General features: G+C 45.7%; 1 protein-coding gene across 4 annotated transcripts in view; it reads right to left on the bottom strand.

The window, feature by feature from the left end:
* Window positions 1–25,916, bottom strand: part of ZNF618 (zinc finger protein 618) — a 184,371-nt gene that overhangs the window by 122,344 nt on the left and 36,111 nt on the right. Inside the window, exon 2 of one of the 4 annotated variants that reach the window (XM_049711837.1) lies at window positions 22,909–23,192. The exons of the other annotated variants lie outside the window; for them this stretch is intronic. The gene's annotated coding sequence lies outside the window, so the exon portion shown is untranslated. The remainder of the gene's footprint in view (window positions 1–22,908; window positions 23,193–25,916) is intronic. 4 annotated transcript variants of the gene reach the window in all.

Genomic DNA, 25,916 nt, shown 5'->3' with positions numbered 1-25,916 from the left:
CTTCACCGACGGGCCTGAATGCGTATGATCTTCAAAGTACCCTTGGGAGGCTGTGTTCTCATTCCAACAATCCCACTTTGGGGAACACATCCACAAATCCGTCTCTGGGAACAAATCTTCCTCATTTAAGGACGGTTCTGTTTTGGTGAAAAGAGTTACCAGTCTCTGGGCACTTACTACAAACCGAGCACTGGGCTTAACCGTGTTCCGTGTATTCTGTCCATTTAATCCTTGCAACGGGTGGACGAGGCTGGTGCAATTATTATCCCCCTTTTTAAGATGAGGAAGTCACCTGCCCAATGGCAAACACTGGTGCAGAGCCAAGGCTGGGCCTGGCGTGGGCTGGCTCGGCCTGTGGGCGTCCTTCTCGCTCTGCCAGCTCCGGGGCATTTCTCCTCCTCCTTTGAAAACGGCAGCAACGCTGAACACACGGCCCAGGCAACCCGAGCCACCAGCCTTCCTAGTGGCGTCATCTACAGACACCTTGCGCTGAAGAGGTCAGCCCAGGCTGCCTGTCTTCCCTCCACCGTTATCTTCAGAACAGCTCCTGTGATTCCAACAGTTCTTTAATCTCTTTTGCTCCAGTGGCCTTCCTTTCACCTCCCACCACCAGCCCAATTCCCCACTCCCACTTCACACCTAGACCTTGTCCTCGCCAGTGACACCCCACACCAGTAGTCTCAACCTCCAGCATCCTGGGCCCAGACTCCCAGACCGGGCCCCCAGTCCTCGACCCAGGGGGACCTCCCACCCGCCGCCGTGTCTCCCCTTCCCTCCCTCCTCCCCCACTGCCATCCTTCCCCAGTCAAGACCAGACCCATCGTGATCGACCCCCTTGGCAAATCATCTTTCAACTCTCGAGCTCCCTCTAGCCTTTTACTCCCTGGCAAACCCCACGTCAACCCCGTGCCTACCCTGCGCTGGAGAAACACACACAACCATGCAGGATTGTCTCACTGTATATTTACGACCACAAACCTCAAGTGGGCCCTTACTGCAGCCCAACCTTTTCCCTCCTCAATTCACTCTCCCAGATGAATATCTGAGACTTTCCCCCTTCTCCTCAAACCTCAAACAACCTGCTCGCTCTCCACTGACGGCTACTTTCCCTGAGAAAAGAAAAGCCATCAGAAGAAAACGACTCATCTTTCCATCCCAGGCTGCTCCACCTGTACTGAAGAGTCCCCCTTCCTGCCTGTAACACCGGCCCAAGCCTACCTCTCCCATCCAAGCTGAGCCCTCACTCGACGCTGGGTCCCATCCCCTCTTCCCAGCCCGAGGTCACTGCTCTGGCAATCCCCCTCTCTCCTGGGACGGTTCTTCCTTCTCCACCAGCTCCTTCCCACGGCACAGAACAGGCTGTCACAGCGGCACCGGGGCTCACGTCCCCCTCCACCTAACTCTGCCCCCCTTTGGAGAAAAATTCCTCACACTGGTCTATGCTCTCCAACTCCACCTCCTCGCTCCCATTCTTTGGAGTCCACTCCACTCAATGAGCCAACCTGCCCCCCAGCACACCACTGGAATCACTCTCCCCAAGGTCACCAGTCACTGACCCTCCTGCTGCCAAACACAACAGACATTTCTCAGTCCTCATCTTGGCTAACACAGTTGACCTCTCCTTCCTTCCTAAAACTCTTTCCTTGGATTTGGAGACCCCCTCACCCTCATGGGTCGTCCCCTGGGCTGGTTCTGCCGTCCGTTCCCGAGACGGAGGCTCGGGAGGTGCTTTGGGACTCCTCTCTCCCTATACTCACTTCGTAGGTGACCTCAGCAGGCCCCACAGAGTTCAATGCCATCTACATGCTGACGACTCACCGATTTAATATTCAGTTCTGAGCACTGCTCACCTGAGCTCCGGACTCACCTCAGACCACTTACTTATCTCAGAGGCATCTTAAACTTCACAGGTCTAAAGGGTCCCATTTCCCAGCCCCACCCCACCAGGACCTGCTCCTCCCTGAGTCTCACCCCATCTGGCAGTGGTGCTACCAAGCACACGGGGCTCCAGCTAACATCTAGGCTGGAGTCAGCCTTGATTCATTCCGCTTTCCCTCCCACTGCACATCCAACCCGGTGCTAAGTTCCGTTGTCTCTGACATCGAGAGTCATCCCACCTCTGATCCTTCCTCAGCATCTCTCCATCACCTCTCCCCCACCCTCCCAACCAGCATCTCCTCTTACCTAGGCTACCTCTCAGTTTCCCATCCAGTCTTCTCATTTTCATTCTTTCCCCTCCCAGCAGCCTGGGGGATCCTTTAAAAATGTGAATCAGATCCCGTGAACACCCAAGCCCAAAACCTTATAAAATCTTCCACCCCATTCACGGTGGCCTGCTAGACTCTCCAGGATCCGGTTGACTCTGCCTATCTGGCTGCATCATCTCACTGCTTCCCTCACTTTCTCCAACTAGCCACAGTGGCCTTTTACTGTTTCTCCAACACACCACACTCATTCCTACCCCAGGGCCTTTGCACTCACTGTTCCCTCCACCTAGAGTGCTTTTCCCCATCAATCACAAGGTTTGTTTCCTCATTCCATTCAAGCCTCTGCTTATCAGTGGCCTTTCCTGACTCCCAAACTCAAAGAGCCCTAGACCTCATTTCCTGTATATTACCACTATGTCCCAACCACGTTTCATTATCTTCACATCACTGAACATTATCTGAATTCCACTACTTATTTAGATGTTAAGTCTCTGTGAGGGCAGGAGCCTTGCCTTATTTACTCTTGTATTCCCAATGTCCACAACAATCCCTGGCCCATAGTAGGTGATCTATGAATAGATATAAATGTGCTGAATAAATGAATTCACAAACAAATGAATCAATCACTACACTAAACAGCCTCCCATCAGCCCGGAAAGTGGAGAACAGCGCTGTCCGACGGAAATATAATGTGAAACTCACATGTGATTTTAAATCTTCTAGTAGGCACATTTTACAAAGAAACTGCAAAATTAATTCTAATGATATATTTTTTATTTAACGCAATACATCCAAAATGTTATTTCAACATGACATCAATATTGAAAGAACTATTCATGAGCTGTTTTACTCTCTTTCATACTAAGCTTCTGAAAACAGGTGTGTATCTTATACTTAGAGCACATCTCAACTTGGACTATAGCCACGTTCTGGGGGCTCAACAGCCGCATGTGGCAAGTGGCTGCCGTGCCAGCCAGCACAGATCTAAAACATGAGCCTGACCAGGTCGCTCCTGAGCCCAAACTCCTTCCTGACACCTCACGGCTCTCGGGATAAAGTCCTAGCTCCTCTGCGAGGCACGAAAGGTGTCTTAACGACCTGCCCCTCTGGGCTCTAAACACCCGCCTGTACCAGCCACACCTTCAGATCTCTGAATGTGCCGTCTGCTCACTTGCCTCTGAGCTTTAGCACATGCTGTTCCTGCTGCCTCGAAGGCTGCTTTCCTATTCATCTGAAACCTCCTACTCAATCTTCAATGCCCCTTCACCTAGGAAGCCCTCGCTGCCACCCTAAGTTTGGGGGAGGGGCCCTCCTTTGTGCTCCCAAACTGCCCATCGCCTCGACTTGTGTGTGGTCCCCGAAGGCAGGGACCACCTTGCTCATCTGTGCTGAGCACACAGCAGGTGCTATGTGACTACTTGTTGAATTAATGACTGAACAGGACTCCCCTGCCAATCAGCGCGTAACTGATGCCACTTCCGTTCACTCCATCTCCCAACATCTCTCTGCCCTTACTCACAGCATAAAAACGGAGCCAGAGTCATGGTCCCAACTCCACAACCGTCCCTATTCCTTCTAAACCCAATAATTTTTATTGAATTTTATCCTAAGAAAGCAAAATTCCATATTTCCCCCAGGACTGTGATTTGCTGGGGGAGGATGAACATACATTTTAATGTCAAATATGTGCCTGTGCTTATCGGGACTTTACTTCCCTTTCCTACCCAAACAAGACTAAAATCCAGGCAGGAGAAATAACTGTATGCGAAAACTGCTCCTGTCGGGTCAGCATCCATCCTCAGCCTGGGAAATCAGCAGTTCAATACCAACACCAGAGACACTGGCAGGTACCACTGTTGCCCAAAGGCGAGAAAGATGAGAGGTCTGAGCCAGGAAGGCAAGGAATCAGAGCCTGCTCTGCTTGTGGGCATCTTCTTGTCGAGTTTTGATGGACAGAAATGTAGGCATGTTACTACACTCAATGATTCACTCCACAACATCAATGAGCACTTCCCCTTTGCAGGCATCATGCCAGGTGCTGGGATACAGGATGAAAATTACGCCTCCGAGTTTGTTCTGCTAAGATGGCAATAATGTCTTGTCCATTCAAGGACCAACCTGCTTCTTTTGAACAAGTTTAAAAAAAAATAGGAGACCTCTGAACCTACGAAGCTCACCATCATAAGGTTCAACACATGTCCAAAATTTTTTAAATTTTAGAAGGAAATTCATAGAGTAGAATTGAGATAATGACTTAAACTAACTGTAGTTTTAAATGCATAAACCTTTATATGAGCAAGCAGAACATATGCAATGCTTTTCCCACCCCCAAATGAGTTAAGTGACATCATATCTAAGAAAATGAACAAAAGTTAACCCCAACATGTATTTCCATCCCCCCCCCCAAATTTCAGTTTTCCAAGAGGAAAGCAATTTCCCCAAGTTTTGGCTTCAGAACCTGCAGAGAATGTGTTAACACTGGGTCTCCTGTGCTCACAAGGAGGAATGAATGAAGGCCACTAGTTTATCACACCCTGGAAACACCCTATTCCTCTCACAAGGCGTGGAAGCCCCGTAAGCCAGGCCTGTTATCAGAGGAAATGCTTTTTAAAAAACATACCCATCATGGGAAGAAAAGTCCAAGATAAACATGCTCTGCGTTACTGGTTATTCATTCACCCACATGTGACTGCTATTCCCACTCTTCCTATTAGGAAGCTTTTTTATTATTTAACAGTAATACCAAAGGCAAAGCTGGCATCTGGAAACACTTCCATAAAACACACACTCATTACAAAATCATTCCCTCATCTCTGGCAACGTATCAACTAAAGGTGGTGTTATTCTCGCAAGAGCATGCTATGTTGGAAGGGGTTCTACCCCCTCCCCACTGCACAGGTGGAAAAACTGAGGCCCAGAGAGCACAGATCGGACCTGAACGCAGGACTCTCAGCCCTGCTTGGTTCACCCTCACTTGTCCCCCAAATGAGAGGCAGAAGTACTAGCCAAACCATGGACTGTGATCTGTCTGGCCAGGCCAGGCAGGGCCAAGAGGAAGAGGGGAGGCAGCAGCGTTATGACATGCCCAGGCCCTGGCTGTGTCCCCATCTCCCAGAAAGCTGAAGGGCACCAAGCCCTCCAGCACAATCATGAAATAAGAGAACATCAAAATACACGAGGCGAGGACTTCCAGTTTTGGCTTCCACATGTAAAGAGCATGGAAGTCATCACTCCCTTCCTTATAACAAGAAAAAAGCTGAACAAACTGAAAATACACAACTTTCTTTGATTGGAGAGTTGAGGTCACAGAGCAAACCATCACCCTGATGACTGGAGAGACAGGCAAATGCAGAGAAGTATAGCTTACTGGGAACAGTGGCACAGCTGGAGCCAGTACGCTGGTAGGAACACTCAAACCATACCTGCCTAACTGCTGGAAGCTGAGGGTCCACTGGCTTGGGACTCCTGAGGGCCCAGTCTTAGGGGAGTCCCCACACTCTGTGGGAACCTCAACAGGTTGATGCTTTGGGGAGAGGGGTAACCATTTTGAAACACCACAGAGAACAAAAGCCAGAACAAAAGCCTGTCCTCGAGAGAGAACGTGCTTCTCATAGTCTTATCTGACCTGGGGGAAGGGCAATTGGACCGTGCCAGGCCCTTGAGCCTCCCTGTCTCACATAAGGGGAGAGAAAGAAAAGGCTCAGAAATGCTTCTGTAGGTCACAGCCCAGGGACTCAGGCCCACTTAAAAAATGAGAGAGATTTAATCCTAAAATGTAATCCTCTCCCTAACATTTTACCACCACATCAAAAAGACTAGAGTATAGCAATAGTGGATTACAACTGAGACCTGGAAGACACAAATTCTATTTAAGGAGTTCTTAGGTAAACCCAAAGACAATAGGAAAAGGGGAGGGGGGGGGACAGACAAGGAGGAAATTGAAACCTGACATCTACACGTACAGCAAACATTAAATGTGGCCCAGTAACATCACATAGTCAGAGAAACAAAGCTTCACACTAAAATCCTCACAACCTCAGTTCCTGTTACTAAATACATTATGTCTGGCTTTTAACAAAAAATTACAAGGCATGCTAGAAGGCAAGAAAAAACAGTCTGGAGAGACGAAGTAAGCAAGCATCAGAACCAGATTCAGATATGACACAGATTTTGGAATATAATTTAAAATAACTACGATTAATATGTTAAGGGCTCAAACAGAAAAATCAGACGATATGTAAAAATAAATGGGTAACATAAAAAGAGAGTTGAAACTCTAAGGAAAAAATGCTAGAAATCAAATACACAGCAACAAAAATGATGAATGCCTTTGATACGCTCCTCAGCGGACACAGCTGAGAAAAGAATCACTGAGGTGGAAGGTAGGTTATAGAATAGAAACTACCCAAACCAAAATACAAAGAGATAAAAGAATGAGATAATACTTCAACTTGTTCACAACAAGAGAAAAAGCAGGACAAACTGAAAAATCAGTAACTTGTCTTAGACCATCAGAGAATTGAGATCACAGGACCCTGTAAGTGGAGAGACAGGTGAATAGAGAGACTCATAGCCTACCAGGAACTGAAGCTGCCCCCTAAAGCCAGGAGCTGGTAGGAACATTTGGGGTAACTGTGGAGACTGAGCAGAGATGAGCTTGCGAGAGAAAAACTGCTGGGGGCGTCACTCTTTCCTGAGTTTTATCTCCAGGAGTCTTACCAGCTTCTCAGGGTTTTAAGATGGAAAAAAAGTTCTCCTCTTGGTTCCAGCAGGGGGAGGGGAAAAGTAACAATTCTGAATTACACCCAGAACATTCTGTCCTATTCAACAAAGGCCTACCCTCAAGGGAAAATATTGATGGAGTCTAACCAAAGTGAGTTTTTACAAGGAATTAACTGACATAAGGGAAGGGAAATACCTGACTCAAGTCCCTTCTGGACTTCCTGTCTGACCTAAAAGAGGAAAAGAAAAAATTAGAGAAGCACTTGTTAAGGTCACAGCCCAGGGATCCAGGCCCACTAAAAGACTTAAAACTAATCATAAGAGTCTAAAATGCTTCTTCTCCCCCCACACCTTACCACCACATCAGTAGGGCTCCTGAACAATTAACAGAAGATTATAGCTAAAAGACCTGCAAGGCTCAGACTCTATTTAAGGAGTCTCACAGGAAATCCAAAGACTACAGAGAAGACAAAAACAAGAACACCAGAGGAAATTTTAGCCTCTGACACCTACAGTTATAGCAAACTGTTAACACAGGCTAACTCCTAACCAGATAAACATAAAACCTCAAACTAAAATGCTGATTACTTCAGTTCTAGTTATATCATGTATGGCTTTCAACCAAAAATTACAGGGCATGATAAAAGACAAGTCTAAAGAGACACAGCAGGGGGACTTCCCTGGTGGTGATTAAGAATACGCCTGCCAATGCAGGTTCGACATGGGTTCAAGACCTGGTCCGGGAAGATCCCACATGCCGTGGAGCAACGAAGCCTGTGTGCCACAACTATTGAGCCTGTGCTCTGCAGCCTGCGAGCCACAACTACTAAGCCCACGTGCCACAACTACTGAAGCTCACGCACCTAGAGCCCCTGCTCCACAACAAAAGAAGCCACTGCGATGAGAAGCCCACACACTGCCATGAAGAGTAGCCCCTGCTAGCTGCAACTAGAGAAAGCCAGAGCACAGCAACAAAGACCCAACACAGCCAAAAATAAATTAATTAATTAATTAAAAAATAAGAGAGAAAAAAAAAAAAATAAGAGAGAGACACAGCAGGCATCATAGCCAGACTCAGATATGACACAGATTTTGGAATTATTAAGCCAGGAATTTAAAATAACTATGATTAATATGCTAAGGGCTCTAACGGAAAAGGTGGACAACATACAAGAACAGATAGTAATGTAAGCAGAGAGATGGAACCTCTACCAAAGAATCAAAAGGAAATGCCACAAACTGAAACTTCTCAAAATGATGAATCAAAGAGACTAAAGAAGGTAAAAAACAGAACTGAATGTCCAAGAACTACAGGACAATTACAAAAGGTGTAACATATACATAATGAGAATATCAAGAAAAGAAAGAAAAAAGGAACAGAAGAAATATTTGAAATAATAATGACTGAGAATTCTCCAAAATGAATGACGAGACACCAAACCACCACAGATCCAGAAAGCTCAGAGAGCACCAAGCAAATAACAAAAAATCTACACCTAGGCATATCATGTTCAAGCTACAGAAAAATCAAAGACCAAGAGGAAATCTTGAAAGAAGCCAGAAGAGATTAAAAAAAAAAAAAAGTTCACCTATAGAGTAACAAAGATAAGAATCACATTGAAGTTCTCTCCAAAAACCATGCAAGCAAGAAGACAGTGAAGTGAAATATTTCAAGTGTTGAAAGAAAAAAACTATCAACTTAGAAATCTGTATCCAGTAAGATTCCCCTTTAAAAGTAAAGGAGAGGGCTCCCCTGGTGGCGCAGTGGTTGGGAGTCCGCCTGCCGATGCAGGGGACACGGATTCGTGCCCCGGTCCGGGAAGATCCCACATGCTGCAGAGCGGCTGGGCCCGTGAGCCATGGCCGCTGGGCCTGCGAGTCCGGAGCCTGTGCTCCGCAGCGGGAGAGGCCACAGCAGTGACAGGCCTGCGTACCGCAAAAACAAAAACAAAACAAACAAAAAAAAAAGTGAAGGAGAAATACAGACAAAATTGAACGAAATCTGTCACCAGTAGATCTCTGCAAGAAATGTTTAAAAGTTCTTCAGAGAGAAGGAAAATAACAGGGCAGAAACTCAATATACATAAAGAAAGGAATGGTGGGCTTCCCTGGTGGCGCAGTGGTTGAGAGTCCGTCTGCCGATGCAGGGGACACGGGTTCGTGCCCCGGTCTGGGAAGATCCCACATGCCACGGAGCGGCTGGGCCCGTGAGCCATGGCCTCTGAGCCTGCGCATCCGGAGCCTGTGCTCCGCAATGGGAGAGGCCATGGCAGTGAGAGGCCCGCGTACCGCAAAAAAAAAAAAAAAAAAAAGAAAAAAAGAAAGGAATGGTTTGGGAGAAGGAATAAATGAAAGTAAAACAAAATTTTTATTTTTCTTATTCTTAAGCCATGTAGTAGATAACACTTTGTTCAAACTAATAAGAACAACAACATATTGATGATTATAGCTTATGGATTAGTAAATGAATGACAGCAGTTTCATAACAGATGGAAGGGAACCACTGGGAATACTCTGTTATAAGGTACCTGTACTACCTGTGAAGCAGTATAATGTTATTTGAAAATGGACTTAGATTAATTGTAAATGTATATTGCAAAGTCTAGGGTAATCACTAAAAAAAAATTTTTTTAAGACTTGAGATGCTATGAGAGGGAAGAAAATGGAATCATATAAAATGCTCAATTAAAGCCAAGAAAGGCAGGAAAAAAGTAGAAGAGAACAAGGACAACAAGTAGAAAACAGTTCCAAATATGGTAGATATTAATACAACTATATTAAAAGTCACTTAAAATATGAATGGTCTAAATACACCAATTAAAAGACAGAGACTATCAGAGCAGATTAAAAAAAAAACCAAGATCCAGCTATACGTTTTGAATCAAAAAAATAAAATCCACTTAAAATATAAAGACACAGATATATTTGGTTTAAAAGTAAACATATAGAGAAAGATATACCATGCTAATACAAATTAAAACAAATCTAGAGTAGCTACATTAATTTCAGATAAAGCAGAAATCAGAACAAGAAAAACTGTCAGGGATAAAGAGGAGCATTACATGATGATGAAGAGGTCAATTCTCCAAGAAGACGTTAACAATTTTTAATGTGTATGCACCTAACAACACATCATCAAAATACATGAGGCAACACTGAGAGAACTGCAAAGTGAAGCCAAACATCAGTAAGGATATAGTTAAACTGAACAGCATCATCAATCAACTATATATAACTGACATTTATAGAGTATGTCATCCAACAAGAGCAGAATACACATTCTTCTCAAGCTCACATAAAACATTCACCAAAACAGAGCACATTCTAGGCTATAAAACACACCTTAACAAGCCTAAAAGAACAGAAACCATACAAAATATGCTGTAGGACCACAATGGATTTAACTAGAAATAAATAACAGAAAATTGTGGTTAAATTTCAAAATATTTGCTGGAAAACTTAAATTTGGGGATTAAACAAAAGACTTTAAATAACACATGGGTCAAAATGGAAATCTCAAGAGAAATTTTAAAATATTTTGAACTAAATGAAAATGAAAATACAATTATCAAAATTTGTGGAAAGCAGTGAATGCAGTGCTTGGAAGGAATTTTATAGAACTGAATACATATATTAGAAAAAAGGTAGATCTAAAATCAATAATCTATGCATCAACCTTAGGAAACTAGATAAAGTAGAGTAATATAAGCTTAAAACAATCATAAGAAAAGAAATAATAAAAATTAGGGCAGCAATCAATGCAATTGCAAACTGGAAATCAATAGAGAACATTAGTGAAACTAAAGACTGGTTGTTTGAAAAGATCAATGAAACCGATAAAACTCTAGCCAAGGTAACCAAGACAAAAAAACAGAAACTCAAATTACTAACATCAGAATTGGAAAAGAGGCCATCACCACTGACCCCATGGACATTAAAAGAATAAAGGAATATTATGAACTCTTTGCACATAAATTTGATAACTTAGATGAAATGGACCAATTCCTTGAAAGATACAATCTACTAAAACTCACATAAGGAGAAATAGATAATCTAAATATGTATATATGTGCGTGTTTATATATATATATATATATATGTATATGAAACTGAATCAATAATTAATAGCCTTTCAAAAAAGAAAGTACCATGCCCAGATGGTTTCAGTGGTGAATTCTAGAAAACATTTAGGGATGAAATGATACCAATTCTCTACAATCTCTTCCAAGAAATAGAAGCATAGGGGACACTTTTAACTTGTTATATGAGGTCAGCATTACTCTAACACCAAGACCAGATAAAGACATTACAAGAAAGGAAAACAACAAACAATTATCTCTCTTGAACACTGATGCATAAATCACCAATAAAATATTAGCAAACTGAATCAAACAATGTATAAAAATAAGTATACACCACAACCAAATGAGATTTATTCCAGGTATGCAAGGCTGGCTCAAAATTGAAAAATCATATAATCCATCACATCAACAGGCTAAAGAAGAAAAATCACATTATCATATCAATAGATGTGCATCTGACAAGATCCAACACCTGTTCATGATAAAAACTCTCAGAAAACTAGGAATAGAGGAGAACTTCCTCAACTTGATGAAGAATATGTACCAAAAGACCTACAGCTAACATCATACTTAATGGTGAGAAACTAGATGCCTTCCCCCTAAGACTGGGAACAAGGCAAGGATGTCCCCTTCTCCACTCCTATTTAACATCATACTGGAAGTCCTGCTAATGCAACAAGACAAGAAAAGGAAATTAAAAGTATATAGATTGGGAAGGAAGACATAAAATTGTCTTTATTCACAGATAACATGACTATTATGTAGAAAATCCAAAGAAAAACTGTTATTAAAAAAAACTGGAGGGCTTCCCTGGTGGCGCAGTGGTTGAGAGTCCGCCTGCCGATGCAGGGGACACGGGTTCGTGCCCCGGTCTGGGAAGATCCCACATGCCGCGGAGCGGCCGGGCCCGTGAGCCATGGCCGCTGAGCCTGTGCGTCCGGAGCCTGTGCTCCGCAATGCGAGAGGCCACAGCAGTGAGAGGCCCGCGTACCACCAAAAAAAAAAAAAAAAAAAAAAAAACTGGAATAAGTAATTATAAGAAGGTTGCAGGATCCCAGGTTAATATTTTAAAAAGTCAACTGCTTTCATATATACAATGTGTAAATGGAATTTGAAATTTAAAAAACAATACCACTTATATTGGCACCAGTAAAAGAGAGAATTACTTAGGTATAAATCTAACAAAATATGTAAAGGATATATGAAAACGGCAAAACTCGAAAGAAATTAACAGAAGTCTAAATAAATGAAGAGATATTCCATATTCATGGAAGGAAAGATCAATATTGTTAAAATATTGATTCTTGCCAACCTGATCTATAGAATCAACACAATCTCAATCAAAATTCCAGAGTTATTTTGCAAATATTGACAAACTTATGTTAAAGTATATATGGAAAGACAGAAGACCCAGAGTAGCCAGCACAACGCTGAATTAGAACAAAGTCAGAAAACTCACAGTATCTGACTTTGAGACTTACTATAAAACTATGATAATCAAGTATGTGGTATCAGTGAAAGAGTAGACAAATAGATCAATGGAACAGAACAGAGAGCTCAGAAAAAGACCCAAAAATACATTCAACTAATCTTTGAAAAAGGCAATTCAATGGAGAAAGGATAGTCTTTCAACAAATGGTATTAGAACAACTAGACAGCCACGTGCAAAAAAAGCAAACAAACAAAAACCATCTCAGTCCTGTCCTTGTTCCCCAGTATACAGACACCAAACACCACCACTTTCTTTGGGCAGTATGTGTCAGCTCTCCTGGCAGATGCCCCCCCATCCAGCCCATTTCATGCCCAACCCCTCCCGAGTCAGGTCAAAACTCTCAGAACTCATGACAACTTTTACTATCAATGTCAGGTCTTTCCTCAACGTCAGGTCTTTCCACTTCAATTTTTTCCCTTGCTTTTGTCTACATAAATTGCTTCCTGGAGGAACTGTATCTATTTTTTGCTCCCTGGTTTCTCCCCAACACTATGCACAGGGTAGAAGCTAAAAAAATAGCTTACTTACAACTGGGTTGGCCAAAAGTGCCTTCGGTTTTTAAGTAAAAATAAAAGACACATTTTTTTCATTTTCACCAAGAACTTTATTGAACAACGTTTCACCCTTTTGTTCTAGTATCTTCTGCCATTTTTCAGGCAACTTCATAATTCCATCTTCCCAAAACTCTTTATCTTTTTTGAGCAAAGAACTGTTCCAGGTGCCTTTTACATTCTTCCAGGGAATTGAAATTTTTCCGTTAGGAGAATTTTGTAAAGACCGAAATAAATGGAAACCTGAAGGTGCAATGTCTACTGAATATGGCAGATGAATCGGAACTTGCCAGCCAAGCTGTAACAGTTTTTGCCTGGTCATCAAAGAAACCATGCGGTCTTGCGTTATCCTGATGGAAGATTATATGTTTTCTGTTGACTAATTCTGGATGCTTTTCATCCAGTGCTGCTTTCAGTTGGTCTAATTGGGAGCAGTACTTGTTGGAATTAATCGTTTGGTTTTCCGGAAGGAGCTCATAATAGAGGAGTCCCCTCCAATCCCACCATATACACAACATCACCTTCTTTGGATGAAGACTGGCCTTTGGTGTGGTTGGTGGTGGTTCACTTCGCTTGCCCCACGATCTCTTCTGTTCCACATTATTGTACAGTATCCACTTTTCATCGCCCGTCACAATATGTTTTAAAAACGGAACGTTTTCATTACGTTTAAGTAGAGAATCTCATACGGAAATATGGTCAAGAAGGTTATTTTCGCGTAACTTACGTGTAACCCAAACATCAAAGCGACGAACATAACCAAGCTGGTGCAAATGATTTTCAACACTTGATTTGGATATTTTGAGTATGTCGGCTATCTCCCATGTGGTATAACGTTGACTGTTCTCAGTTAATGTCTCGATTTGATCGCTATCAACTTCAGCTGGTCTACGTGACCATGGAGCAACGTCCAGCAAGAAATCTCCAGCACGAAAATTTGCAAACCACTTTGGATACGTTCAATCAGTCACAGCACCTTCTCCATACACTGCACAAATCCTCTTTTGCGTTTTGGTTGCATTTTTACCTTGCTTGAAATAATAAAGCATAACATGCCGAAAATGTTGTTTTTCTTCCGTCTTCAACATTAAAATGGCTACATAAAAATTCACCAATTGTGATGTCTTTTTTAAAATGCACGCTGATATGACAGCTGTCATACACAATCTAACAAAATTGTTTCGAATGAAGTTAAAGACAACTAAGTGCTACTAGAGCCATCTTACGGAAAAAACCAAACGAATCTTTTGGCCAACCCAATACTTCCTAAATGGGTGAGCTTTTCTACACATGTCATATGTCTCTTGATACATCAAAATATCAATGCATCAAATATCAACATCCAGAGTGATTATCTCCGGGTTCTGGGAAGGTTATAGGCGACTTTGACTTTTTTATTCCTTTTTTGCTCACCTGGATTTCCTAACATTTCAACAGTGAACATATATTCCTTTGGTTAATTCAAATAATAATAGAAGCAAAAAAAAAAAAAGCAAGAAAACACAACATAAGAAAGGTCGGGTTTATATAAAGGAAACACCAGGAGTGATGATTCACTTTAGGAGGTACTTTTTGCTTTGTAAAAAACTTTGTCATAAAAATCTTTTATGCAGGGAATAGTCCAAAAAAGGATTTGGCTAGCGGGAAACTTTTCAGGATGATGTGAAGTTCAGAAAGTCCTGTCTCCCCTGCGGGGAATGAAGAAGTTGTTCCTTCTTCCTTCCTTCCAGCCATGTGCTGTTTCCTTCTCTTCTCCTCAAAGGAGGTCACAGCACATCCCAATTCATCAGTTCTGAGCTCGGTGACCTCTGACCCCATCAGCCTCTGAGGTTTCTCCTTCAGAGGCGGATGTCTTGTGACTCCGGAAAAACAGACTGGATCCTCAGCTGCTATAACCAGGAAGAAACCTTTGACCGACTGGATGGAGACAGAACATCCTCAGCCTGACAGGCAAAAGGCCAGAGCAATTCTCTGGCCTCAGAGCAGAATCTAGGTACATAACACTCACCTACTTTGAGAGATGAGGAAACAGACCAGAAAGGTGAAGTAACTTACCTTACCCAGCCATTGAAAAGAAGAAACAGGACTCAGGATTCCAATCTCAGTCTGACAGATAAATGAAGCTTTATGTTCAAGGAACTTTTAAAAATGGCAAAAGAGGGGCTTCCCTGGTGGCGCAGTGGTTGAGAGTCCACCTGCCAATGCAGGGGACACGGGTTCAAGCCCTGGTCACAGAAGATCCCACATGCTGTGGAGCAACTAGGCCCATGCACCACAACTACTGAGCCTGTGCTCTGGAGCCCATGAGCCACAGCTACTGAGCCCACGTGCCACAACTACTGAAGCCCGCACGCCTAGAGCCCGTGCTCCACAACAAGAGAGGCTACCGCAGTGGGAAGCCTGCACGCCGCAACAAAGAGTGGCCCCTGCTTGCCACAACTAGAGAAAAGCCCACACGCAGTAGCGAGGACCCAATGCAGTCAAAAATAGATAAATAAATAAATAAATTTATTTAAATCTAAAAATGGCAAAAGAACTAAGTGCCTGATCTGTGCTGGGTTCTGAGCCAGGACCACCAAGAGGAGAGCCACTGGCCCTGCCCCAGTGGAGCTCACAGGCAAGCAAGGGAAACCCATCACACAACTCCTAATAACCACAGAACTGCTCGTAACCATACAACTGACTTCCGCCTGTGAAATGGGCTACCCAGGGAGAGCTCATGCCCTCAACCACGTGAATGGAAACACAGCTAAGCAAAACTACAACCAGCCACACGGCAAACTGCAGAAACTCACCACAAAATCCTATTTGTACTACTACGAACTGTCATTGTGGCTCCTCTCATGTGCACTTCACATCCAGTGCTTCACTTAGTCCTCACTACCACCCTATGACGTGAGCTCATTTATCCCCATTTTACAGGTAAGTAAACCGAAACTCTGAAAATAAGTGAGAAATAAAGATCTCCTTCTCTCGTCTTAGAGTACCCTCTCCTAGCACTGCAGAGAACGGCCCCTGGCACGGGATGCACCCTGCAGAACGGCCCCCACGCCTTGCCACACACACACACACACACACACATCACAGCTGAGGGGGTCTCCTAGCCTCCAAGGAGCTCCACACTAACGGCTTCTCTTGAGGCAAAGTTCTCAGAGACCAGGTGACTTCTGCATCACCATGGCAACTGGCTGAGTGAGGCCTGTCAGGAACGCGGGGGTACAAAGGCCTGAGGGTACCAGAAGGCTTGTTACCCTTGACAGGTGGTCTTCCAACACCTGCTGGGGTCTCTCCATGTCCTTGCCCCAGTAGGCATCATATAAGTGCTTGATAGATACAGATTCGAGGAAGCTGACACTGCCCTCTCCCTCCCAGGTGACCTGCTCCAAGCAAGTCCAACTCTCCCTCCTGCTCCCCCCATGTCTCCTTCACCCACATAAACCTCTGCTGTGTTACCCCAACCCAGGAGAGCCCTGAGGTGTCGGCAGTTAGTAGTGTCCAGGTATCCCCTGCAGCTCCACCTGGGTATTGTGACATTTTTTAATTTGTCATGATTTCCAGACCCCTTAGCACTACGGAGAGGCAGCCACTTCCTTTTCCTGGGCCTCAGTTTCTCCGTCTGCAAACTGAGACAACCATCCTCACCTGGCCTGCTTCCCAGAACCACCCTGCAGAATCAGTGAGAAGACAGACGCTGAGGCACTCTGCAAACCTGAACTGCTGAGTCAAGGCGGGAGTGGAGAAGGTTCCCCCTGTGAAGGAGCCAGCGCCATTCTCAGGGGTCACCGGCAACGGCAACACAGAAGCCAGCCGGGCCTCCCCTGACTCTGAAAAGGCTACCACTTGCCAAGGATGCTCCCGGCATAGAAGTCTGCCAGAATGGTCGGCAAGAAAGCCCGGCAGCCAGTTTTCCTCTTCGGGGGCGCGTGCACAATCACACACACACAATCCAACCCATAAATAAAAGTCTGATTATCACAAGCTTTTCCAAAGCCAATGTGACTGAGTTTTAATCTTTTATGAAGAAAAACTCACAGAATACTCAAGCGAGGCCTGTGCGCCTCAGGAGACCAGAAGTGGCTCTCGGCAGCCCCCAGCTACAGACACACCAGTGAGGGTCCCGGGACCTCTGCCGTCAACCGCTGCAGCATCCCGCCCGCCACAGCTGGTGTTCAACCAAGAAATCAGCAGTGAGCGGGTGCGGCTCTGCCAGCCCCAGCTAACTCTCCAGCCAGCCCGCTCCTCTTGGCTGCTGTCCCCGCCTTTGGCTCTTTCTACTCTACAAGATGTTTCTACAAGATCAGGGATGCCCTGGGATCCTTTTCAGACTGCGCGGCACTGGGAACAGGCTGAAAAGGATAAGACGGGACTGTCAAAGCCCCCAAGGCACACAGGAGAGGAAACAGAAAAGACCCCTCCCTTTCTAAATCATTAATTCAGGCTCGCCAGGAGGAGGCTACGCAAAGTATGAATTGTAGCCTCTGGCCTATGGAATCTTTCTTTCCAGGATTCATCTACTCATCCATTCATCCAAAAATTATTTGATGTGACCCTACTATGTGCCAGATGCTGTGAGTACTAGGAATGCAACAAAATGAGGGATACAGACAGAAAGCCTTGCCCTCCTTCACAGAGTAAGGGTTGTTTCCAGGGCTGGGGCGGGGACAGCACAGGATGAGCCTGGAATACCTTGCAGAGTATGAGGACATGCTCAAAGAATAATGGACACTTGTCCAAAGGACAGAGGAGCCTGCATGAAGGGGCTGCCACTGGCCAAATCTGAAACAATTTGAGCAACAGAATGAGAGTAACGGATTACAGCCCATAAAACAAACAGCCAGGAGTTAAACTGGTATAAATAAATAAGTGAATAAATGGGGGAGAAAGGAGAGCTCTTTCTACAGCAGAATTCCAATTAACAAAAGCAGAAGGAATGACAGAAATAGGAAATCACTATTTGGCAAACCCCACAGCAATAACGGTTGCAGGCAGGAATCACCAAAGGATGCTAAAATTCGCAGGCGAAAAGTATGATGAGAATCAAGATATTTGCATAGGCGCAAAGTACCTCCCATAAGATACTTATTAATACAATAGGTAAGAGAGTAACTTGGGAAACCAGGCAGACACCACCTAACTGGAACCACGTGTTCAAAGTTCACATCCCCAGTGATAAATCATATCAACATCCTGTACCTCCTGCTGTGATGCACTGAGGAGGGGGCACCACTGCTTCTGGGCGTACTACTGCCAGAAACACATAACCTGAATCAGCGATCTAGCAAACATCTGGCAAACCTACGAGGAGCATTCTACAAAATAACTAGTCAGGACTCTTTAAAGGGGTCAAGGGCATAGAATTCAAAGCAAGGCCAACGACCTGTCCCAGACTGGTGAAAATTGAGGAGACATGACAACTAAATGCAACGGGGGATCCTGGATTGGATCCTGGACCATTAGTGGGACCACTGGTGAAATCTGAATAAGGTCTGTGGGTTAGTTAGTTCATAGGACTGGATTACTATTACCTTCCTGTGCTAATATGAATTTCATAATATAACTGGAGCATTATACTATGGTTATATAAGGTGCTAACATTTGAGGAAGCTGGCTAAAGGACACATGGAAACTCTCTGCATTATTTTGCATAATTTTATGTCTAAAATGCTTTCAAAATGAGAAGGGTTTTTTAAGCCCTGCCCTCATAAAGTTTACATTCTTGGGAAAGAGAAGGAGGGAGACAGGAAGTATGACTTCTTTCTAGAGGTAAAATATATACTGTTCGATGGTAATAATATCAATACTATGGAGAAAAATGGAGCATAAAAGGAGGATGGATGGCAGGAGGGTATAACTTTAAATATCACGGTCAGAGAAGGCTTGCTGAGAAGAATTATATCAAAATGAGAGAATGAGCCAAGAAAGTAACTGGAGAATGCATTCTGCGCAGAGGAACAGCAAGTGCAAAGGCCCTGTGGTTGCAGTGCCTAGTGTGAGAGGAAAAACACGGCCGAGTGAGCCAGGGCAATCTCTCAGCTCCATCCCTGCTTCCAGGGGAACTGGCCACTCCATTCCACCCTCTCCACACGTCCCAGTCCCTCCTGAACAAGCTGCCGGATCAGCCACCTACAGGCAGCGCAAGGTTAAGTCTTAAAGCCAGTACATAAACCTGGAATCTTACCGTTTAAACTTCCAATCAACTACTCCTCAGGAAGGCATCACACTGAAGACTGTTTTCCCATTTTTCCAGAAATCCAATGGCCAATTTGCCCTCCAGAGTTGGAAAAGAGCAACGCTTTTCTGGTTGAGCACCAGATGAAGATGTTGGCTTGCATTAAAGGACCATGTTGTATGACACACATCTTGCAACACAACAATCACAGTCAGCGGGGCAAGATACTCTCACTCTGAGAGGGACTAAGAGAACAGCAGTTCTCAACACCTAGTCATCTGACCCTGGGACACCAGCCACCTGCACAACTCGTATTCTCAAGTTAAGTGCATTTCTGCTGAGATGTCATGACACCTGCTCATCAAATCATGTCCCTGCATCAAAACCTTCCCATGGGACAGTTTTCAGGCTAGACTGGTACCCTTTACATCTACAACTAAACAACACTGGGCATTTCTTAATTGCAGGAGAACTGCAAACTGAATTCGGTGTTCATTTTTTCTTCTATAAATTTTCTACTGGGACCTGTTACCTCCTATCTGCAACGGAGCTCATCACTGGCACCATGAAGAAACAAACAGCAAACTAACACTGGCAGAAAGACACGGAGTCAACGAGTTCCGCCTACACTGTCAGCTTGCTTCGTTTTCTGGGCCTGCGCTCATGGCTGTGATTTTTTGATTGCAGCCATATAATGTGGTCATGTTTTCCGCTAGTAAAACTGTCCTTCGGTCATACAATGGAATCAAATGGATCAACATCTCACGGTGCTGCAACAACAAAAAAATCTTTCTGGTGTCCTGGTGCTTCCCCCCAACACCATAATACACACACACACACACACACACACACACACACACACACGTGCGCACGCGCGCGCGCACACACACACACACACACACACACACACACACACACCCCCTGAGAATGGTCCATCTTCATTGGTTCAAGGGGATAATAATATCTTTTCATAGGGTTGCCGTAAAGATAAATGTGATAAATACCGACCAGGTACCTTCATTCACTCACTCACCTAACATTTAGTAAGCATTTACTATGCCAGGTCCTTGCTGGCAACTGAGGACACAGTGATGAATAAGGCAGACATAGACTGTGCCCTCATGGGCCTTAAGGCTGGTTATATATATTTCCTTAGCTAGCAAAATTCTTCAGCTGGTTTTCAGGGGCCTCCAGCAGATAGCTGGTATCTATCTGTCCATCTACCTCTCTCTTTCTCTTCCTCCCCCTCCAACCCCACACCCTTATCACTACCCAAACACTCTCTGTTCAAGTAGACCACCTGCTATTTTCAGTCTCCCTCAAAAGATATTTTTAAGCATTTTCAAATACCATTTGCATATAAAGCCTCTGCTAATTCCACCTCTTCATTAGAGCCTGGGATGGTCTCTCCTTTCCCCTCTGCCCATCTCAATGTTAACCACACCACAAGGTCACACACCTCCTCCGGTAGGTGTCCATGACCCCCTACCAACCAGCCCCCCTCCCCTCCCCCCAACACACCTCACATCCCCGAAGCTCAAAGGGAGCCCACAGCCTAACTTCTCAGGAGTTCACATCACCCTTCATCTCATCTCTCTACAAAGGCAGGGCAAGGGCAAGGACCTTTTCCACCGTTTGAGAAGCCTCTGCCCCAATTCAGGGCACACAGGACACAAGCTCTGGGTGACGCCTGGCTGGCAGCCGCACAGCAGCTCCAATGAACTCTGCCACAGCCAGCAGGCTCTGGAGAGGCAGGGAGACTTTTCTCAACCCTAAATTCCAGCACCCTGCACAGAGCCTGATGCCTAGTAGATGCTCAATAAAAAATGCTTGGTTGTTCTTGACACTGTTTATCTTTGAAAGTTTTGCTGAACAAGGCAGAGGACTTCCTCTACTGTTAGTGGAGAGGAAATCAGCAATTATATGCTAATTATGCTCTTAAAATACTGGGGAGAACTGTTAGAAAGGCAGGAGTGTAAATTTCAAGGGGTCAGGGCAGTGCAGGTCATTCCCACAAGTAAGCCAGGCTGGGGTCCAGAGCTGGGAAGGTAAGGAAGCCACTCCCATCTGTTCCTGTTGACCGCTGGCGAGCAGGAGCTCCTGTCCACTGCTGCCTGGGCATCCAGGTTGTCAAAACAAGTGGGAAACCTGAATTTTTAAAGATGAGCAACTAAATCTACTAGTATGGGCAGACAGTGTTTAATCTCTGGTTTAACCTCTGTTCAAATACTCCTTCCCTCCTCCACCCAACTCCCATCTTGTTTACCGCAGTTTTGAACAGAAAAGGTGTTTTTATAATTAGCATAGTGTTTATGTTCCAACGGGAGCTTTCAAAAGGCTTAAAAATAGGCTGATTCCTTACACACCTTAACAGTTCTTCCCCTTGTTTACACTAGCATTTTCCTTAGCAAGCCTTCTTCGGGGAAGTTCAGCTGCAGTTCACAAATTCTTAAACAGGCAGCTCTGGATTACTGGGACTTCGTGGTACACATTTAGGCAACTTCCAAGCCCCACCAATGGGTTCCTCTGCCTTGTGGTGTGAAGTGGGAAGGAGGGTTTCCCCGAAACACCAAATTCTATAGCTAATGCTCACAAAGGGAACCCTGAATAGAGTATATTCCAGATCTTGAGGGCCTGGCTACTCGAGGGCTCTAGGAAATAAGAGAAGCTCCTGGAACCTGGCAGGACTCTGGGATCCTAGAATAAACATGGACTTCAGTTTAAGAAAACCCAACTTAAGGGAGTTAGTCACCACCTTGCTAAAGGCTGGTTTATCCAATTTTCAGAAAGGATGTTCTCATGACAAAAAGAACCACCTCAAAAAGCCACTCTCGGGCTTCCCTGGTGGCGCAGTGGTTGACAGTCCGCCTGCCGATGCAGGGGACGCGGGTTCGTGCCCCGGTCTGGGAAGATCCCACGTGCCGCGGAGCGGCTGGGCCCGTGAGCCATGGCCGCTGAGCCTGTGCGTCCGGAGCCTGTGCTCCACAATGGGAGAGGCCACAACAGTGAGAGGCCCACGTACCACAAAAAAAAAAAAAAAAAAAAGCCACTCTCTCTAGGGTAGTATTTAAGTCTTCATGTCTATTCAGGTCATTAAACAAAAGGTGTGCTTGGAGAGGGAAAGAGTGGCCTGGTTGAGGGAGGCTGGGTAAACAAAATTAATCTCCTTTCTTTACTGCAGGACTTTTCAGAGACTTTAAAGGTCCAATGGTTGCTTTGTATCTCTAAGATTGCATATGCTCCATTCGCAAGTGTATCTGGCCCTGAACTCATCCTCCTCCTTATTCCTCCTCTCCCTATGGGCCACCCATGCAGCATACTGCCTGAGTCGCCTTTCAGAGATGTTAGGGGAACAAACCTAAACTTCTAGGATTCGGAGAGGAAGGGACTTGCCAAAGATCCACAAGGTTAATTTAAGACAGAGGCTTCCCTCGAACCCAGGACCACAGCCACCCTCAAGACCAGCACTGCCTAGCCTACTGGTTTGGCTGAACAAGATCTGATCTGACAGAAGACAAGACAGTAACCCCAGAGCCCATGCACCAGGGAGCAATTCTTGCTGAATTCCCAGCCTGCTCATAGCACAAACTGCCAAAAAAGTATCAACCAACAGGTAGGACCAGAGCTGCAGGATCTTGTTTCTAAGAGGTCTATCTGAGCCGTCAGCCAACCATGACTTACATACCTCTAGGGACTGGGATGTCACTCCCTCTCCTCGGTTCCTCACATCTGGATACTAACTAGAGAAAAAGAACATTTCGGTGTTTTCTTTCCCGTGAATGCAATGTTGCACGTTGTAGGGTTTGGCCAGGGGATGCAGCTGTATTTTAAATTCGTCTGTAGAGGAAAGCAGTCAGCCACGGGGACTTTGAGGCACGGCAGCCCTGAATTCAAATCTCAACTCCACCAGGTACTCGTGGGTAGGTCGCTCGGAGTCCTGTGAGCCTCCATTTCCTCACCTGTAAGAGCCTGCGGAGGGGGTGCTGAATGAGAACCTGCGAGCAGCCCCTGACTGGCACAAGGGTTAGGGGTTAGGTGAAGTCCACTCTCTCACTCTCTCTCCAGAGCCTGCACCTCCCCTTTGGGTCACTGTCCCCACAGCCTCCCCTAGAAACTGCCCAGATGAGCCTGATGAGAAGGAAGGGCAGAGATGGGGCAGCGCATCTGTAGCAACAGCTGCCTCTGACCAAAGGGACTGGAAAATCCTCATAACTCTGGTGCCGACAGGGTGTTCAACAGCCAGTCCATCACTCAACTGTGCAGATAGGAAACCAAAGCTCAGGGGGGTGGGACCGGCCTCAGCACACACAGTAGGTTGGCAGGGGTACCAGACAGGGCGTCCGCACCCACAGCAGGAAGGAAGCTACAGCATCCCCAAACCCTCATCACGTACCACTGATTTTTTAATCGACTTTAATAATTTACTGACACCAGTGGAGCTTATGAAGTAGTTTAATTGAATTAATTAGGCAGTCATGACTTACTCCTGAGTTCCCCCTTTGGCTCCGGGGAGGCTGTACCAGCTGCCTGTTTAACCCCTCGCATCCTAGAGGGGCTGTCACTCACTCTCGTTTAAAATGTATCACCACAGTCTCCGCCAGTTTCTTTCCTAAACTAGTTCTTACCCTGGTCCCACCTGTATCCCAACACTAAGCTCACATCTGCACCCAGCATCTGCCTGCCCTGAGTGGCTGAAACACTTCGATGGAGGAGATCCCCTCATGTGGATGAATGCTGCGTTCTCCTGCAGGTTCCCCAGGCAGCAGGGGCAGCAAGGCATGGGGATCCGTGACCCAGCGTGGAAACCACCAACTGGCCGGGCCCAGGCAATGGTCACCCATCACCCACTCTTCCCAGCTCGTAGGCCTCAACTTCCCTCACCACCCAGGGGAGGCTGGTTGATGCTACTTGGAGTGTGGTCCACATCCAAGCACCATCAGCACCACCTGGAAGCTTGTTAGGACGCAAGACTCTCGGGCACCACCCTCACCCACTGAATCAGAACCTCTGGGGGTGAGGCCCAGGGAGCTGCATTTGAACAAGCCCCCCTGGTGATGCTCACACACACTAAAGATGGAGAAGTGGTCTGGGCAATCACTAAGACTCCTTCTAGATGACAAAGTCTGGGAAACAATCCAAAACACGAAAACCAATTCACTTATAAGATATTCTTCACAGCATTATTTACAATAGGGGAAGACCGGAAATAGCAAAATATCCCCCAAACAGGGCACTGCTGGGTAAACTAGGATACGGCCACTTCATGGAACACCCTACAGCCAAAACCGCAGGGTTTACAATAAAGCTGGGAAAGGCTAATCTTATAAGCTGAGCTTTTTCCTTCTAAGCAGGAGAGAAATTGTATCTATTGCACCCATTGGTTAAAAAAGAAAACAAAGAAACAGAAGGTCAAAACGTCAAAGGTGTAAGCATCCGGTAGGGACCTAGAGGTGATTTTCTTTCTTCCTCAGACTTTTCTGTGTTTTCCAATTTTTTCAACTAAGAACATTTGCTACTTTTTATAATGAAGTAAAACAAACTTTGTTTTAAACAAAACAGAAAGATTCTGGGAGAAGATGCTGCTTAGAAAGCAGGAAGTTCTGCACTAATTTGGAATTCACTCAGCATCGGGCTTCCTATCTCTCCCACTGGACCGTGAGCTCCCTGGTGGCTGGGATAGGAGGGAGGGAGGGAGCGAGGGAGGGACGGACGGACGGATGGAGAAAAGTGATTTCAGATGAACAGCCCTATGAAACTGACTTTTCCCTTGACGCATAATCGGATGAGTTATTTAAGTAAAAACGTAATGGCGAGAGAGGAAACAGCCCTGAAGGTCCAGACTCGAGAGAAAGGAAAATTCATCCAGTGTCCACGAAGATGTCCTGTCCAGCACCTCACGCACTCATGCTTTCTCCTGGACACACCTGGCTGGCAGACACACGCTCATTAGGCGAGTAATAAGTCACTGTTTCCAGGAACTTCCAAGCTCGACGGCAAGTCCTCCCAGCTGGCTCACGGTAAGTGGACGCGGCAGGAATCAATAATTACAAAGTGCAGAGCAGGAGCCAGGTGAGCAAATACCAGGCGTGGATTAGAAGCTGGCCGGGCAGCATGCTCCCCCACTTAGAGGCCAGGACGGGGACTCACCTCGCACCAACTCTCTCTCTGTGGTCTGGGAAGCCATCGCACCAACTGCCCTGGCAGCAGCGACAGCGTGCCCCTGGCGCGGAGGTGAGAAACCATGGGTGTGTCCAGGAGAGCCGTCTAATGTGGCAGGGACAAGGGGCAGCATGGAGGGTCATAAGGATAGGCTGGGCCATAAGTACCAGGGGCGGGGAAAGGGGTGCATCCCTCTTCCAAGCACCACCGACTAGGAGAGGCTGGATGAGGAGGGGTAGAAAAGGAACCTTCCCACTGTGCTGAACTGCTGCTCATTTCTGAGCAAGCCCAGGCTTTGGGGCCAGGAAGCCCCAGGGAGGAAAGCACGTCACCGTCCTCATTCTCCTCTCCCCCAACCAGAGCGGGCAAGCACACAGCACCATGAGGCACTGTGGGGTGGCCAAATGTTCTGAAACCTCAGGAGAAAAACCTCAATCAGCAGCCGACTAGGGGACCAGGAGTGGAGTGGTCATCCTGAACCACCCGACCCTTCCCTTCCTCCGCAGATTTTCTCCTGTGGTTTAACAGTGCCCC

Source organism: Orcinus orca, chromosome 6, assembly GCF_937001465.1.
Source record: "Orcinus orca chromosome 6, mOrcOrc1.1, whole genome shotgun sequence".
Classification (NCBI taxonomy): domain Eukaryota; kingdom Metazoa; phylum Chordata; class Mammalia; order Artiodactyla; family Delphinidae; genus Orcinus; species Orcinus orca.
Note: the sequence above shows the minus strand (reverse complement) of the source record. Positions and strands in the feature narration are given on the sequence as shown.